At 41.8% G+C, this 18,530-nt stretch overlaps 1 long non-coding RNA gene across 1 annotated transcript in view; it reads right to left on the bottom strand.

Moving 5' to 3' along the window:
* Positions 10,332-18,530, bottom strand: part of LOC110404474 — a 171,084-nt gene continuing 162,885 nt past the window's right edge. Inside the window, exon 7 of the long non-coding RNA XR_002442266.1 lies at positions 10,332-11,018. This is a non-coding gene — a long non-coding RNA (uncharacterized LOC110404474). The remainder of the gene's footprint in view (positions 11,019-18,530) is intronic.

Raw genomic sequence — 18,530 nt, forward strand, 5'->3', positions numbered from 1 at the left:
GTGCAGATGACTAAATAGATAAACTGTAGTGCAGGACTAGAACACAAAGGAGTTTACTCTGATTTAGTGCATTGAAAATGCATTTATCTCCACAAATATGACTTTCTTTCAGTGCATTCTTTTTTGACGGACTAATTCTCAGCTGAATCAGTTTCCTCAGTTCACTTCACAACCCAGCTCAGACATTATGCCAAGGTAATGCAGCAGGCAGGATGAGGTGGCTGAAGTATGAACTGCTTGGGTTGTACTAATGAGGCAGTCGTGGCCTTAAAGTTTCATGAATCTTTTTTTTTTGCAGCATGTGACATCACTGGAACTCAATTAACATTTCCACCAATTTTGCATGGAGATGTGACCTTGCATACAATATCCAGACAGATCACATGCCAAGTCATAGTCACCTCACTGATGGACACCAACTGAAAGTCACCATCTACGCACCCACCATGTTGTCCTCACTCCTGATAGTAATTAAATGTGATTCTTCTCCTCCTGGGCAAAAATGAAGCATCTGCAAGATGTAGAGATTTTATCATGGATGTGGAGGGAGAGAGTTCAGATCTCTCTCTTCTTGCAGATAATTGCTTAGTTTAATGAGGAAGTTTTGCAGAATTTTTAACCATTGCTTCCGTGCCTTGTTTAATTATTTGCGTATGGCATCAAGTTAAAAAGACTGTGCATATACAGCAGTTCTTCTCCTTCCTGTACCAGACATTAATGAAAGGAAGCACAAAGTTTTTCACTAATGATGATGGAAAATTAGTTTCAAAACCCCAGAGGCGTCTTGAAAGATACACCAATGACATATAAAGGTCCAAGGAGAGAAATTCAGCTCAAAATATTGCCTAGACCCTTCTGGGTTGTTTCACCAAGAGATTCTGTTCCCATTTAGTTCTGTAGTTATGGAGGAGGAGGGTAAAGAGTAAATACAGAAGGATCTATGAGACTGCAGTGCACGCAGCAAGGAAGGGAGGCTGATAAACACGGTGCAGACGAGACAATGAATGCCAGCATGGCATATACAGTAAAGGTTATACGCCTGGAGACCGACAGCCAAAGACAGATTCATGGCTTTTCTTTTTCTTTTCTTTTTTTTTAAGTCTCTAGCTAGTGAAAAGTTGAGTGTCTGGAGAGGAGCAGCCCTTTATGCATTAGTCATAACATTTTGAAGGGCAGCAGATCCACAGTTAGCAGCACAAAGTAGGAGAAAAACAGTTGCTAATTCTGCAAGATGCAGTCACTAGTTACAGTAAGGCATCTCACCCAAGCAACAACCCGCCTGCTCAGAGAGGATCGTGCTCTACTTACACTCTGTGCCACCATATGCTTCAGCATCTCATTTGCAGTATTGTGAATTTCTTCTCTGATGACTGCAGTTTTATAATGTTTTGTAGCATGAAGTGAAGAGATACTGTTGATCATATAGGAATTACCATTTTAGTCTTGGTCAAGTAAATAATACAAGCCCCATTTAGCAGGCAGGGACCTGTTTGCCCAACTTCACCCTCTCCTGTAACTGAATTGAGAAGAGCAGTGGCAGTGAGGGTCAGGTGATGGTGCTGACATGGCTCAGCCATTTCACCACCTCAGACAGGTCTCCAGTTTGGGTTTTTCTGAACCCCGAATAGATGAATAAGTCTATGACAGTCAGGCTACTTTTCTTAGATACCTTTCGGAACAGTTTGGAAATAGCACGCTTGCACTCAGCTTGAAAATTCCTCCACCACACGGACACTGTTCTCTGCTCACAGTTACTGTTTGTGTCTGCCCCCAGCTCCCCTGGGTTACCACTTTAATGTCTTTGACATTAAAACACTTGAACAGGAAGTTGCTCATTATACATTGGCAGAATAGAAAAAAAGGATGAAGCAAGAAGGAGAAAAAGATAAATGGAGGCAGCAAAGAAATTTCCATTAATGGAGTAAGCCAAAATAGCTTTTGTAGTGTTTCAGTAGGTCTCTAAAACAGAAATACATCATATCCTTTAACCATCAGGTGCACAGTTTACATCTGTTAGTGTTCAGGCTGGTAATGAGAGTTAGTGCTCTCAGTTCATTATGTCTTACTGATCTCTAATAATTTGCACACAATTATGATATTAGAGCAGCTACAGTATACATATGTAGTTAAGAATCTGTAGTGCTTTCTTCACACAGCGTGTGCTGGAAGCACCTTTAAACCAGAGCTCGGGGTTTATAGGGGTCTCAGATCCTCTCTGTGTTGCAACGCAACATTTAATAAAACAGTCATGAAGCTGCTGAAACGGGCTGCAAAATTCATCTGTAAAACCAAATAAAAGTATGTTATAAATAATAAAAAAATAATGGAGTGGGCTGGTTAGAAGCTGGGAAAATCCGGAATAAAGTCTAAAGTGGTGCACTTAACCCCTGTTATACCTGGGTATTGGGAGATCTAATGCTGTGGTCTGCACAGCAAGTGAGTATATGGTCTAAGCTGTAATTTTCACCGTGGTAAAGGTACATAAACTCCAGTCATTGCTAGCCCTGAAGAGGGCTGCAGAGCTGAAACGTTGCTATCTGGAACCACAGGAGTTCCTCTAATGGCTTCTCTGGTTTGTTAGATTGAACTTTTACAGCAATGTGCAACACCCAGAGCAGCAAAGCTACAGTTCAGCTCTAACCACAGCTTACTACTAGTGATCAGCCCACACACTGCTAATAGCAAGTGCAACAGAAATAATGTACAGCCTGATACGACTCAAAAAAATATTTTTTTCTCAAATCCCACGGTGTTTTTTTTTTTTATTGGAGTCACACTGTAAACCATGAGTTGCCATCTGAGGAGGTGGCAGATCATACAATAATAACTAACAGGTAGATGCAGGCTCTGGATATTTCCCTCTTGCTAGGATGAGCAGAGGCATTGATCTGGAGAGAAATGTGCTAAGGAGCCAGACGTTGCTTTCACTGAACTTGAGTAAGAATTTTGATACGACCGTAGGGTGTAAGGAAACGTCCCCTGCGTGACACGAAGCAGTGAGGATGGAGAATACTGGAATTCCTTATCTAAAATCAAGACGATGAAAGGAATCGCTTGAGAAATACAGCATAGCAAAACCAGAATGTACAGCTAGTAGCAGTACATCCTTATAGTGCACTAGTCCCCCTCATCTGACAGCTAGCAGGCTTCTTCCTGCTCAGTGAAGGCACCTCACAGGGGATCCTCTGCAGCCATTGCATTATGCCTGTTCTCAGGCCACACAGAATTAGCTGTGAGCCACAGCTGTTGAGACTGGAAGGTACAGACTGTTGTGTATCCAGAATTAATCTAGCTAAAGAGTATGTAGTGAGTAGGCAGGACCAGGATTAACCTAAGGAGAAATTAATGGGAACAATTTCCTTCCTTCTTAAAACCTGGACTTCTGTCTGCTGAGAGGCACTGCGAGTTGTGTTTACCACATAAAATTGATATGGATCCAGTTGTTTTTTTGTCCTGGAGACTGGAGACCCTAAGAGGATTTTGTATTGATACCCTGTATGTCACGCAACAAGTATATATTATAAAATTATAGTGATATCCACAGTATTAGTACTGGCAACTTGGGACACAGAAAGCTTTTTCAAGGAACACAAATTTTTCATCACAAAATTATGACCAGAGAAAAGGTTTTCTGCAAGGTACTGTTTTGCTAAAAAGCCATTTTGGCAAAGAAAATTGACTGGTTCTAATCAAACCTACAACGCTATTACAATGTGAAATAGCAGAGAGAGGTGACTATAATTTTATGGGGATCTGAGCATAAAACTGTGAAACAAGATTACCCATGAAATGAAGGAACACAAGGCATTTGCTGTTACATACCCACTACTCTTCTCATAGAAGGGTGAAATCATTCTGGAGAACACCTTTGCCAGGTACCATAAAGAAAAATCACGCTTCATTTCATTTCTCTGCTGTACTGATTTTCAACGCTCTCCAGAATAACAAGGTTTAAAAATAGCAAAGGCCATAAATGCTTTCTAGATTTTATATTTTATAATCAAGATAATTGCAACCCTATTCAAGGATAAGTGCCTTAATATCATTAATCATTCATTACAGACAATTGAATTAGGGCCCAGCAGCACTCAGAACAGCCCTACAGGCACTCTCTCGCTGACTACCTGCCCCTTCCTAACAGAAGCAGCACAGCTCAGCTGTATCCAGAGACTCCAGCAGAACCCTATAGCTTTTGTAACATAACTGAGAAGTCCCCAAGTTTGGGTTATTTTCAGTCTATGTGGGAGTAAATTCCAGAAAAAGAGCTAGTTGGGGAATTCTACAGCAGAAGGATTTTCAGAAAGAAAATGCCCTTTTCATAGATCTGAAATTTTCTGTGTGAAAACAGAAAGTTTGGAAAAAAATATTTTTCACTGGGAAATTCACAGTGATGCCCGCCTCACACTGCTCAGTTCCACTTCTGGCTGGAGGTGACTGCAGAGCGGCTGTGCAGGCAGCTGCTGAGATTGAGCCCCGGCTCCGCAACCTCCGGGCGCGTGGGCACTGCGGGAAGGGAAGGGCTGGGAAGGGAGAACCGGAGCCCGCTGGGTGCCTGGAAACCCTCAGCAGTTCAGCACTTTTCTGCACAGCGTCCACTGGTGAGCAGCCAGGCACGACGCAAAGTCCACGTAAGGTCTCAATAAATTATTTTTTTCTGAAAATCCATTTCTACAAACATCTCACTTTAATATTTTGTCCTGATTGATACACACCTCTTCTCCCTGGAGGCACGGCTTTCTGCTTCCCAGCTCTGCCCACGTACCCGGGCTCTCAGCAGAGCCCTGCCACCCACTGCTCTATGCCCGCGGCGAGGGCACTGTGCTGGACTGACCTGGGCTGCGGCACCCGAGGTGCAGGGATCCCTCTGTACGCAATGAGAACAGCCTTGAGACTGCAGCTGAGATCTGAGGAGCAGCTCAGCACCTCGGCCAGTGGAGCTATGAAATGGTTATTCCAGCCGCAGAATAAAAATGGTCTTTAATGACACTTAAATAAATTGGCGCATTACGGCATTTGGGGATGTGAATATATTCATCTCTTTACTTAGTCACAGGAAATTGCAGTGATGGATTGACATCATTTTATAACTGCACGCCACGCGCAGCCAAAACAGAGGGCTCAGGCATGGAGCTGTATTCTAACTGCATTCTCAGAATTTGTTCCTAACAAAAGTTCAGCTAGCATGATGCAAGAAGTGCACCTATAGAATGAAATATTCATTCACTACGCTTCGGTTGAAATTTTAAGGTAGTCTTATTTTCCTTGAATGTATGGGTTTATCATTATCAGCCTGAATACAACTAGCACTCTTCAAGGTTCCTTGCTGAAAGGAAATTGAGCGTGCAAATACTCTTTCATCATAATCATGGCAGCTGTGCTCAGTAATTCATAAAAGAGCCAGAAATATATTGAAATTCAATATTGTTTTAGTCCAGATCAATATTAATAATTGTTTGCATTTTTAAAGTGCAGTTTACAACTGAAAAATGTACAGAGATCAACCCATAGTTGCTAACACATCAAATTTTTGTATTAAACTTAAAGGCATAGTAATTATACTTAAAAATGTTCCTTATAAAGCAGGAGAAGGCATTGATCTGTGAAAACAGCTATCTATTATTTATATGCACAACATTAGAACTGGTTTTAATTATATATGAGCTGAAAGGTCAGTAACTATTTTATTTTTAAGGTCTTGATTTTAAATTTGGATAGCTTAATACAAATATTTACACCCCGTGGGCTACACAGTTTCTCAGTGGTGGGATGGCTCACAGTGAAATGTGATCCCATAGATGAGGCAAGGTTAATTCTCAAGATCTGGAGTAAAGGAGTCTCTGAGCAGCAAATGGAAGCGTTCCCATCTGCTTCACTGGAGAACACTGTGTCTGTGACAGGCTTCTTGAGAGCACGTGAAGTGAAACCACAGAGCACTCGCGGATGGCTCAGGAAGTGCAAATAATCAGAATTAAGCTTCAGAGGATTTTGCCAGTACCAGAGTTGAGGGTAGGGGAGAGTAATCGGCTTGTAAATATATGGGCTTGTGGTTTTGTAGGAAATCTTTTTGAAAGAGAAAGACTGAAGAAGCTGCCAGGCTGCAGGTTTGGGGTTGCTTTCTGGATGCAAGGACTTTAATGTTAAAATGAGTGTGATGGAACCAGGAGTCAAACCTTGTGTCCCTCTATCGTCCTGTTCTGAATGGCAGAGCTGTCGCTGACACTGTGGGCAGCCCAGAGGTCTGCTCAGCTCCTGGCTGAGGCACACCGTGTGTCCTCATCAGGCGATAATTGCAGGGTGATAAAAGCAGAAATTATTATAAAAATGATCATTTCTTTAAAAAGTCCTGGGAGACCAGGGAGCTTCGGTGGTTGGCTATTTCTGTGGACAGATTTGCTAAGCATCTTTTAGCACTGGTTAAGTGTAGCTGATTTAGTTTATCTTGGGGATAACTTCCACTGCAGGCAAACCAGAAATGCTCAGCCCCTCTGGCACTATTTTCCATGATCTTCTGCTTGTAACCATGAACAGCTGCCACCTAATTTTAATGAAAGCTTAATACAAGCCTAGACCTGAAAACACAGTCATGGAATCATTTGAGGTGGAAGGGACCCTTAAAGGCCATCCAGTCCAACTCCCCTGCAGTGAACAGGGACACCTACAGCTCCTTCAGGTGCTCAGAGCCTGGTCCAACCTGACCTTGAGCATTTCCAGGGATGGGGCATCCAACACCTCTCTGGGCAACTTCTGCCATTGCCTCATTGCCCTTATTGTAAAAAACTTCTTCCTTATATCCAGTCTGTATCTCCCCTCTTTTACTTTGAAACCATTTCCCCTTGTCCTGTCACAGCAGTCTCTGCTAAAGATACTGTCCCCTTCTCTTCTTATAGTCCCCCCCTTAGATACTGAATAGCAGGTTTTTGATTTTTCTCTATCAAACTGAGCATGTAGGTCAATAAACTCGTACAGCCCCAGGAACTCCAGGCCCAGAGCTGTAGGGCTGCACACCATGCCGTTGCTCTAAGCAACCTCAGTGAAGTCACAGAATACAACAGAGCAAGAAAAGCATTTAGCAGTGTGCTACCTTTGGAAAATTAAAAACCAAAAGGGATATTGCAGTGGTGTCGCCAATGAAATCCAAAGCTAAGCAGCCACACTAACGTGAACCATATCTCTGCCAAACAGTGTGCAGAAAGGAGAATTAGATGTCCCTTAATTGCTACAAAAGCTGCAGTGCTTGGCGGGCTGCAGGTGTGGAACAAGACCTACAGCACATGGAGGCACCCCCAGTCTCTTGACTCGAGCCTTGACTTTTCACAGGTCACTTTTTGCACTAAAATGGCATTTCTTTTTTCTTTTTTTTTTTTTCAATCAAGTCTCATCAAGCTTTGTGGAATTAAGAATATATGTGATACTACTCCAGTAATATTACTAGTAGGAAATACCCCCTCAGATACCCATTTTACTCCATGTAGGTTTTTTAAAAGACAAAATATTTGAACAAGTTTTTGGGAAAAAAAATAGTGCATAAAAATATTGGTTTAATTTCATCTATCACTAATGAATTCATTATTAATGTCTTTATCTGTGGCATGAGAAAAGCACCAACTACTGCTTTCATAAGAAATATTCTGAATGACTTCTTGCAAATCACATGACACTCCCCTGTGCAAAAATGCATCCATGTTTAAAATAATAACATAAAAATGAATGCAATTACTTCTTTCCTTGCAACAAGTGTTGCATGGGGAAACACTGATGATTGTGAGGCACACAAATATTACATTGATGGGAACCATAAATACAAATCTGCAAAAAAACCAAGATATACTTTTCTGTGTATCACCTCTGTCAGGACAAGTACTGATGTTTTGGTGTATGCAGAATCTCTGAAATCAGTCTCACCAAGAAATATGCAAGCAAGTGATCTCTGCACCTATTTAGCCTCAACCTTCCTTTACAGCTTTTGACATTGAACACGGGATCAACAGTTAAATCTTAATTCTGGTACTTTTTACAGCACCATTAAGTGTGAGTGACATCGGAAAACTAGCATTCATTTCCCTGAGCTTCAGTCAGGTTCTTTGGAAGCAAATTCCTCAACTTCAGTAATGAATGCAGATATTACTGCCTTGCAGTAACACCCCCCAGCCTGCAGCCAGAAGACAGCACTTAGCAAAGGAACGAGAGACACCGACGCTGGCTTCCAGCGTTAGAATAACCCTGTCTGATACCGGGTAAGCACAGCACACAGCCAAATTTGATATTATCTTTGCCTTTTAGTTAGATGAGCCTAATTCACCAGGGCTAACGTGCTGGTGAGGGTCTCAGCAGTACAGCCAGAGCATTGGTGCTGTGGAGGGGAATATCAGAATACGCTTTTCTCTTCCCCAGGAAGATTCCTCTGTGTCACAAATACTTAGGACAATTTGTTCCAGCTTCTGGACCTGACCCCACTATGCCCATTTACAATATAGCTTAAAGAGGGAGAGAAGGACAGAAGTGGAGGCTGTCTGCCTTCTCCTCACTGAATGCAGATGAGTTACAAACTGCATCCGATGTGAAATGCATCCAGTCAATACAGTATATCCATTCCTATAGAGTATCAGTGTAACAACAGGAACTTTCCCAGTGACATTTAATGATCTCCAATACTTACAGCACCAAAGTATGCCTAGCAGCTAGTTGCCTTATCTTTTCTTACTTCAAATCTGGCAAAAGGTGCTTAAAAATAATTGAATAACAGCAAACCAAATAGTAATATTCTCTTCCACTCTACTAGCATCACAGATTTTAAAGAGAGTTCATGCCTACTCAGGATTCTCATTACAGTTCACTATTGAAAATCCTCTCCTGTTTCAAAGGCTGAGTAGTTGCTCTAAAATCCGTGTTTCCTCTGACTCTCTGAAATGTGGAGTGTCTGAAATTCTGATGCACAGTAGCATACAGATTGGGAAGAACTAGATGTGCATCCTATGTTGGCATCTCAGTCACTTGTACAGTGACCATCACGCTGGTATCTCTGCTCCCCTATGTGAATGGGGACAGCTTGCCAGACAGCTTGTCCGGAACCAGCACCCAAGGAGAGCTGCATCTGTGCCATGCCAGTCGCTCCTGATCACACGTTATGGGCCAGGATGGTTTGGACATCTCTCCCTTCCTGCCCAGGTGCTTGTGCTTCCAGGAGCCTTTCCTTGTGTACAAGGGGAACCCAGCCCCAGCCCCACCACCCCACACATGCATTTCCGTCCCGCTGCTGCGTCTTCGTGCCCTCCATACCCTGCACTGCTACTTGGCCAGGCGAGGCTGAGAGGTTGTGGGGCCATTTGTCAAACCACATCAACAGAAAAGTTCAGCTTATAAATCTCTCGTTTTGTTGTTACTCCTGGGGAGAAGCTGGCCTTGGCGAAATGCAGAACTGTCACAAGCCAAGGAGTGCAAAGCTAGGGCTAATGCTCAGCACCCTATATAAATGCTCCTACGCAATACTACATAGCCTCACGCTGCCTTTGAACTGGCACCATCTACCCCAAATGCTTGGCTTGCTTCTCCCAATAAACTCCTAAGTAAGTCCCAGCTCTGACTCTTTGCAAATCCTTATGCACCATTTTCCACATGTATTTTCCCTCACTCATCATTACACAGCAACATGTCACTCCCCTTACGTGATGACAAAGCCCGCAGTTCCCTAATAAATGCCTAGGAAATCTCTCAGCTTGCTGAAGGGCCTCTTCCCTTTCGTCACACATGGCATGGGATCTGGGGGGCTCAGCCCCTGATTGTGACCTCACAGCCCACGCAGACTGTCTCATGTAACAGTTAAGTCTCTGTACACCCACGCCAACAGTCAGAATAGCTTCTCTTTATATACTGCCATAAAACTACAGTTGAATTCAAAACAAAAATTCTATTTCATTTAGAAATTTGCACTTCAAAATAAAATGCAAATATTTCAGTTTACTTTACCATTTATCCTGGGAGAAAATTTTCATCTGGAAAGTAAATGTAACAGGCATTTTAGAGAAAAAAAACCAACACAGTTTTCTAACTAGATCTATTTGCAGAGTATCTCCTTTCAATTAGCCATTGTGTTTCAACTGCCCAAATCAAGAACAAGAAATAACTTATCTGCGACATACAGACATAGTCAAAGTGAAAAAGTACCTTGACTCAACAGATGGTGATCTCTCATTAGGGAGAAAGCATTTGTAATATTGCAATAAGAAACAAATTAGTCACCATGGCTAGCAGGATTAAGACAGCCAGTATTGGGTGAAAACAATCAGATGCACACAGTTATGAAAATTGCTTGAGTCAACAAAGGAACCCACTCAACTGCCACAGCAAAATGTTCCATTTCAAGGTTATGAAGGCTATTTTCTTCTTCCTGAAGTAACCATAGTAGCGTCGCAATGAACTAGACAGAGTGTGAGCCAGGAGGTTGTTTTCTTTCTGCTTTTGCAGAAGTTTTGTTGCCTGTTGTTTCCTCAAGTGCAGAATTAAATCCACCCTCACATGTAACAATGGTTTTTGATTCCTAACTTACAGGGACCATTTTACAGCTTGTGTGTTTTCCTTGCCTGCTTATGACTCTCAGACAAAGAATCTTCAGACAGTTTTAGGAAATGGAACTAACATAAAGAAATCACGAACCTCCACACTGCATTACATGCACCACCTTGAGTATGGCACAAAGTTAAGCTGTGATGTTGGAGGACACGGCCCCCCACGCGTGCACAAAACCACTCAAAAGCCCGGTTGTAAAAGCTGTTAAAAACCTCAAGAGGTTTGCCATGTGAATAAAAATTTTACCCAATGGTAAGGAACGTATATATATAAAATAAATGTATTTGAACTGAACAGAAAAAATAATTTATGAATTCAAACTCCAACGTACATTAGCTTCATGCTGACATAAAGGAGGGAAGGTCCAGTAGTTACCTGTTTGCTACTTCTGGAAGTCCACTCACTGCTCTGAATCTTCTGAATGAAGGCGTTTTTGTTTGAAGTAGCCAGGAAACCTACAGAAGAGACAAACGAAGGAACTTGAGGACAACTGAAGAAGGGTATTTCAGGGGGGTGCAATCATCACTGTCATGCAGTTGTGCAGTTAATGGAATGATGATTATCTAAAAGAGCCCTTTGATAAATGTGACAATTGCTTTAAATAGAGGAGGCAAGTGGAAGGAGAGGAAAACATTTCTGACCAGTCTAAATGGAACAAAGTGGGCATCTGGAAGCCTGGGCACCTCTCCTGTATTTTAGACCAGAGTTCACTGCATTCAGCATAGGTTTCTGTAATGAAACGCTGTAGGTAGAACAGTCCTATAAGCCCTGCTGGCAGCAGGGCCGGGTGCCTGGGCGTGCGGATCTGCTGCCTTGTGTTCTTTCCACGCCAGTGCAGAAGAAAGCCAGACAAGTTCATTATTTACACTCACTGTTTGCACTTCCACAGTACAGCTCCCATGAGATGTTAATTTGAAACAAAGCAAAGAAGACTTTTTTCATTTCCAAATCAAACTGCTTTGGAGATTATATTTTAGCCTAGGAATAGTATTATAACCCCTCCAGGACCACAGAGAGGTGTGTATTTGCTTGCTACAGACCTACTGCAGTACTGAGGGGATTAGTAACACATGACTCCTGCTATGATTTGCACCCAGAAAGATAGGAATAAAATCTTCTTGACTTTGAAAGGATTATTTTGGTTGTTTACTGAGTGCTGTCCCTTTTGGTCTTAAATTGTAGATGAAATTGGAAACCAGAAGTACCTGCTTGCTTCGTATTGCAATATGGTGGGGATGAGAAGAGCAGCTTTGCCAGGGGGTTGGGAATCAGCAAAAGGGGTCATGTGCTATTTGCTCTGACTTCAGCCACATAAAACAATTTCACAGCTTTTTGCAGTTATTCCAAAATTCAGGCTTTAGCATGCTATGTGGGATAACATACCTTCTAGTGATGCACACGTCCTAAGGACAAAACCGTTAGACATAACAGAGTAGAGCTGGGCCCACTAATGCCTGACAAACCAAATTTCCACTAAAATAAGAGAAAGCCTGCTGAACTCTCTTTTCCCCACTTTTTGCAGAATATGGGTTCACACATATGTGAGCAAAAAAGAGTTCTGCAATTTCCAGGATTCCCTTCGTATCAAGAAATCCCCATTCTGCATAATCAGAGGAGATGCTGAAAGCCAGAATGCATAATAGCATCAGTGACTGGGGAACAGAGCTGTTAAAAACAGTAATTTCTGCCTAATTTCCTACAAAGCTGGTGTGCACCGCGTGGCACATAACATAGGTGGTCAGCTCAGCGTGTGCGTTCATTCAGGATGGCTGAGACACAGGAGACACTAATTAAGTTGCAGAGAAGAACTGGAGCCAGCTCATCAGGCAGGTCAGGAGGTCTGATTCACCCAAGCACAGGTTCCTCTGCAAGTAGTTCTTAGGAAAACTGAGAGCTTAAAGTAATGCTGCATGAAATCACGCAAGGCAGGCTATGCCTTCTTTTCTTTAAATTCAAACTGCTTAAATTGATCAGTGCATCTGGCCACACTGGCTGGCTGCTCAGCGTGCCCAGCAGAGCTACGGGAGTGAGGGCTCACCACTGGACCTCCCAGTGGGGCTGGTACTGCAGAGGTTGGAAGGCTGAGCCACCTCTCTTCACTGATACCCAAGAACTTGCTCGAGCCTTTTTGAAGAAATTCAACTTAAAATTTCTTACTTCATCCTTCAAAATATTTAATTTGTGTTATTACACAAAGAAGAACAGAATTACATACAAAGTTGGAGCTAATCAGACAAAATTAAAACAATTGTGTTTAAGTATCAGATGGAAAGAATTTGTCTTTTCCAAACCTTAGGGAAAATCAAAATTTTTGTTCTATTGATACATCAGCAAGAAGACAGTGACAGAAAATCCAGTGCCCAAAGATGAAAGGAATGTGAATGGAAGCAACCACGGGATTAATTGCTTCTTACTTCTTTCTACGCTGAAAAAGTTAGAGGATTTGGGGCATAATACTTAGGATTAATTTACATTTCCTATTTCCAAGAAGTGCTGACAGCTACAGAATAATATGATTTTAATATCCCCACCCTGAGTACCATGCCTGCATTTGTAAAACTGCTACAAAAGGTTAGTTCTACTGGTGAATATGGATAAGGTTTATATACGTTTTTTCTTGTAAATGTCATGATAAGCCTGATCTAGAAGTCCGAGTAAAGCAGAGAGCGGATACTTGAGCGACAGGAAAGCATAGTGCCCGGTATTTGAAAGGCCTTCAGTCTCTGTAAGTGCTTTGAAGTAACAAAGTGAATGCTTGGCTGCTTCGCTCAGCTTCAGATATGAGAAGCAGCAGTTGTTCACATAGCTCATAGAAACACAGTTAATATGTCTGGAAGTGATAATTTCTGTAGTAATAGCAAATCTTTTACTAATATTCTTGTAGTAATAGTGTTCTGTTATTTTCTATTCAGCTAATTGTGCACTGTCACTGTCCCAGCCACCAACCAGATTATACAATCTAAGTAAAATTAGCTTATTAACACATAAAGTGAGCGCTCCATTACAGCCCCCTTTCAGAACACACAAAGCAGAGTACAGCAGAAGACAAAAACCCATCACAGCTGCCAGCAGCTCTCAGTTAAACGTCCCCACATCAGCCAGGGGAACGCTGAAATTGAACATACAGTTTTTATTCCTATTTGGTAAGGATTGTTCTATAAGAATCTGTCTGCATTTATAAACATCTCTCCGAGCTGACAATACCACCAAGCCAACGCATGCCATTGAGTGGGGACAGATCAGCAAAGAGAAAAGACGCCTGAACAAACGGTGTTGAGGCCCCACAGCTCTGTGCAGTGTGGGCACATCTGCACGGACCAATGCCTCCACTTGGAGCTCCACAGCACCGTGAACCTCAGTTTGCATCCCAAGAATGGTGCAACAGTGCCCAAGCAAACCCCTACTGTGTACTAACTAAATGGTTAACATTAACTAAATGGTTAAGCAGAAGCAGAAGCGTGCCTGATGGAAACACATCAATCCCTGCTTTGAGAAGGCACAGACACCAGAACGCTGCTGCATCCTTGTTGGCTTTGACTCCGCTCTGCACCAGCAGCCTGCTGTCAACCAAAGGAACTGGTTGCTGCAGCTTGCACAGCATGAGAAATGAAGTTTACTGTGTATGTGTGAACTAGGCATTTACACTGATTCATAGGTGATTTGTAATTGTCCAATTTAGCAATCAGTAGATGTTTGCAAACAACTTGGGTAGTTTGTTGGCTTGCTGATGTACATGGTAATGTAAATCTGCGGCTGGCATTAGTTTGCATTCCTCGACTGACTTGGAGCTGCATCAGCACCTCACAGCAGAGCCCCAAGAAGGGAGCATACACAGGTGTCCTGCAGCAGGCAGGAGCCTTACAGAGTCTCTGGCTCACCTTAGTCATTCTCTTCCATTCTTGTCTTTGCATAATTTCTTTCACCTTTAAGCTAATTCTGTCTGTTCATGCCAAGTGACTGAGCTCTTGAAACACTTTTTAAACATTTTTAAATGTTAAACGTTGCAATATTTGTAGTGCTGTGAATGATTCATGCCCTGACATCATGGACAGCCAGTCTAAGACATGCTATGCACATAAAAAGTTGACCTCCACTATGGATAGACAGACCTTTTCTTGGGAGCAAGTTACCCTACTGCTTTGCTCTCAAGTTTTTTGTGCTTTCCTTTGAAGCATCAACTGGTGCCCCCTATTAGGGAAAGATTCTCTTCTAGATGGACCAAAGACAATCCCCTAAGTTTCTACCTGAAGTACATCATGCCCTTAGTTCATTATCTTATCAACGTTATTGTTCACAGACTTCTTGGCTGACAAGGGAGAGAGTGTAATGTCCACAAAACTTGTGAATGAACGAACAGCTGTGTGCTATCAGACGCAACCCCAAGTGCAGTCTGGCTAACGCGTCTCAGATGAGGAATTAAACAACAGAGATGTTGGCAGAAAACTGTCCCCTTTTGCCTTTCTTGGGTTGACCATTATCATAATGTCAAATTGCTTGCGGTAAAGATGTTTAGCCATGAGGCTTCCAAAGGGCAACTGCAAAAAGGGAGATCTCCAAAGTACTGCTTTCTATATGACTCTCCTTAAAAGATTTAAATTAAAATGCTCATTTTAACGTCTATCTAAGCAAAAATTGCTTTGCCAGGAGGCTGAGGCCCCTCTTTTATGACACAGACCTTTCCAGGAGAAGCTGCAGGGAACTCCTGTTCAGACAGGCTCAGCAGCGGACTCTGTGCAGTAGCACAGCTCCAGCTAAGCAGCTAACATGAAATATCTTTCCCATTGCACTGTGTTGCAGTGTCTTTCTAAGAGGCTTTCAGAATTGCCTGGGAGCAGGGGGGAACTAGTCCTTCTTCTGTGTTTGAAATTAAAAGCCACGGTATCTGAATATTTTGCTAAAATATTCAACTATTTTCCACAAATTTATATGTAGGATTCTTATCTAAAATTGTACAGGCTTTTTCCTGAAAATATTTGTTTTAATGATGCGCCGCTGATTCTCCTACCTGATGCTAATACTTCTCACCTCACAGTTCAGAGAAGTGCTGTGGTGATTAACGAATGTCTTTGAACTGGAAAGTGCTACCTGCGTGCTAATTGTTATCTGCATGTACGCGCAGTTCTGCTGCTTTCAAGGGCAGAACATTCACACACCATTGTAATGGGAAAGCTTGGAAAAATGCATATTGATGCATAGGAGTTTTATCCACTGCAGAAATGTATAAAGGAAGAATAAATTAAAAGTTAAATGTTTCAACTCATTATGGCACGTTCTGGTGAACTGCTCCTCATCTGTTTAATAAGTTCAGGGCAGCTGAAAATGGAGTTTTGATTGGAAGCTGCCTACAACCTTATCTTCGTGCTCTCCCAGTAACACTAATAAGAATTATTAAAAATTATATCTTTTTGCCTATTGTGAGGAGCACAGTTAAAGTATGCAATTACAAATGCAAAGTATAAGTTGAAGGCTGCAGATTTGTGCAAAACTCTGCCTCCTGATGATAGGGCTCTGTGTGCACCAGTCCAGAGCTCCCACACAAAGCATCCTTCTCCCTCATAAACCTGATGAGGCAGTGCCTGAAGAAACTGTTAGCTGATGCTCCACTAAGATTTTTCTTTGTTTTTCTTCTTTTTTTTTTCAATCTGACCTATCTTTTAAATCATGGGATTTAACTATAAACAGTATTTTCAAATGAAGGCACTTCACTCCCATGTATCAGTCGATGCCAACTGCTCTTGCAGCTCTCTGACCAGCCTGGGTGTGCTTGGGAAGTGCATGCTCAGCATCTAGAAAACAGTCGTTCCCATTCACCAGGTTTGCTCTCCTAGGACATGTTAATTAAAAACAACTGATTGAAAAAATAATTACAGGACAACAGAGATGGGAAAAGCCTAGACCCATAATTTAAAGATCTCTGAAATTGTGTTTTGTTGAGAGGTACTAATTTTGTTAGGGGAAAGAGGCTCTCTTTCCTTCTTGGACTCAGTCTGCATTTGCTCTCTGCAAAGATGAGTGAACAGGGAATGACAGTAGTCTTTCTTTGGAGTTGTATCATTACATGCGGCCTTTTCTTCTGTCAGTACATGCTTCCATCTAGCCTTCATTACTGCTGCATCATGAGGTGTCTAAACTAAAAGGCTATGTGATCCTAAACACAGATGTCCTATAGGATATGGAATAATGTAAACACTATAACTGTTAAAAGCTGCTACTGTAGCATTTCTTGCACTAATTAAAAACTGGCTAGGGACCTTCTTTCTTGATATTGCCTTTACTTCAAACAAAAACATTTCAACAAATCATAAAGTGAAAATGGTTTAGCATTTTAAGCTAATAATAATTGTTTTAGAAGCCCATATTTGCTCAAGGGTATAATTCATTCAAAAAACGACCTTAAAACTCAGCATTAAGCAAATAAAAAAAACTTTGTTATTTGGGAATTGATGTTTTTAAGCTGCTGTCTTTCAAATTACGATCGTGCCTTTCTTGCCAGCTCACATTCCCAGCAGAGAGGAGCAATACTGCTGTCTCCAGCTCAGGGCTAGGAGACACTTCAATTCCCTGCTCCGTCATGGCCTTCCTGTGTAATCTCGGGCAAGAAATTTACCTCGTTCCTTTCCTGTAAAGCTGGGGTGGGAGAATTCTCCTCCCCATGGGCATGCAGAGAGCATAAGTAGGCTAAAAACAGTAAATGTTTATATCAGGGAACTAAACGCAATTCCTAGAAAGCTCTGACTGCATGGTTTTACAAAATGATGGTCTGATTTTGGTGTACCAGCCTTGCCACAGGTGATGTAGTCCAAAGTACCCCTTTATTCAAACCTCCGACTATTTTGTATGGACACCTGCAGTAAACTCGAGGCAGAGTTGTTCCTGTTCCCTAATTGCTTGCATATAACAGTGCTTGGAATTATAACACAGTTGCTCTGAAGGCTAATCCTTCCCTAATCTGGCTCCACTGGAGCTTCAGAGTTAGTATTTGATCCTTAAAATATCTATATGTTTATAATAAATATATGTACAAAAAAACCCCATCCATCCATCCACATGCACATGACACATAAAGATGGAGTTGTACAAGGACTCATATGGATTCAGCTTTGCTAGTGCTAAAAAATGTAGTTTCATTTAAAAAGTGGGAAAATGTTTAAGGGAAAAATAATTAAAAATACGGAGTTAACCTCTGGCATCATTTTTAACAGAAAGTAACGCTGCATTTGCTTAGGTATAGACAGAACTTAGTGATGCTTAGCATTCATATAAGATACAAGCATCCATCAATGTTCCTGGCCTCAAGCCTACCTCTGGCTGCTTCACACACTGAATAAACAAACATAGTTGCCACTAAATAATCTTATCAGTCAGTCTCAAAAATGACCTCACTGGAACTGCAAAGATGGTGTTCTTTTTTAGTGCATTTTAGAAATTTAGAAATCAAATACCCTGCAGAGAATTAAAAACCACCTATGGAAACCATGAAAAGCAAACAAGTTTCCTCTAACACCAAATGTTCCAGGCACATCAAGAAATCTTTAACGACTTTTCCTGGAATAATTACTTTGAATCATCACCTTTCCACAACCCATCCTCCCTGCAGGCTAATGTAACACAGGCTTTCTGTACCTAAAACCTCTCTTGTAAATAAAGACCACCTTCAGAAACCTTTACACCAGCTCACATTTCCAATTAGAAATACAATAAAAGCGAAGTGACTCCTGCGATCTGTTGATCTCCACCTGAGTCCTTGTGGTAAATCATTTGCTGATACGAAATGTGGTTATGTTTGCTGGGAACCAGTTCCAGTACCTGTGCTTTAATGGACCTTCCTACATGTTACCAAAAGATGTATGGCCAGCAAGCTTGTGCGGCAAACGCATTTATTTTAAGTAATACAGCCATTGGCACTGCTAATGGTTTTTTTCTCTGTTCGCATTCTTTCATCTGTTCGCTTCTTAACTCTTACCAGA

The sequence above is a fragment of the Numida meleagris genome, chromosome 10, assembly GCF_002078875.1.
Source record: "Numida meleagris isolate 19003 breed g44 Domestic line chromosome 10, NumMel1.0, whole genome shotgun sequence".
NCBI lineage: Eukaryota > Metazoa > Chordata > Aves > Galliformes > Numididae > Numida > Numida meleagris.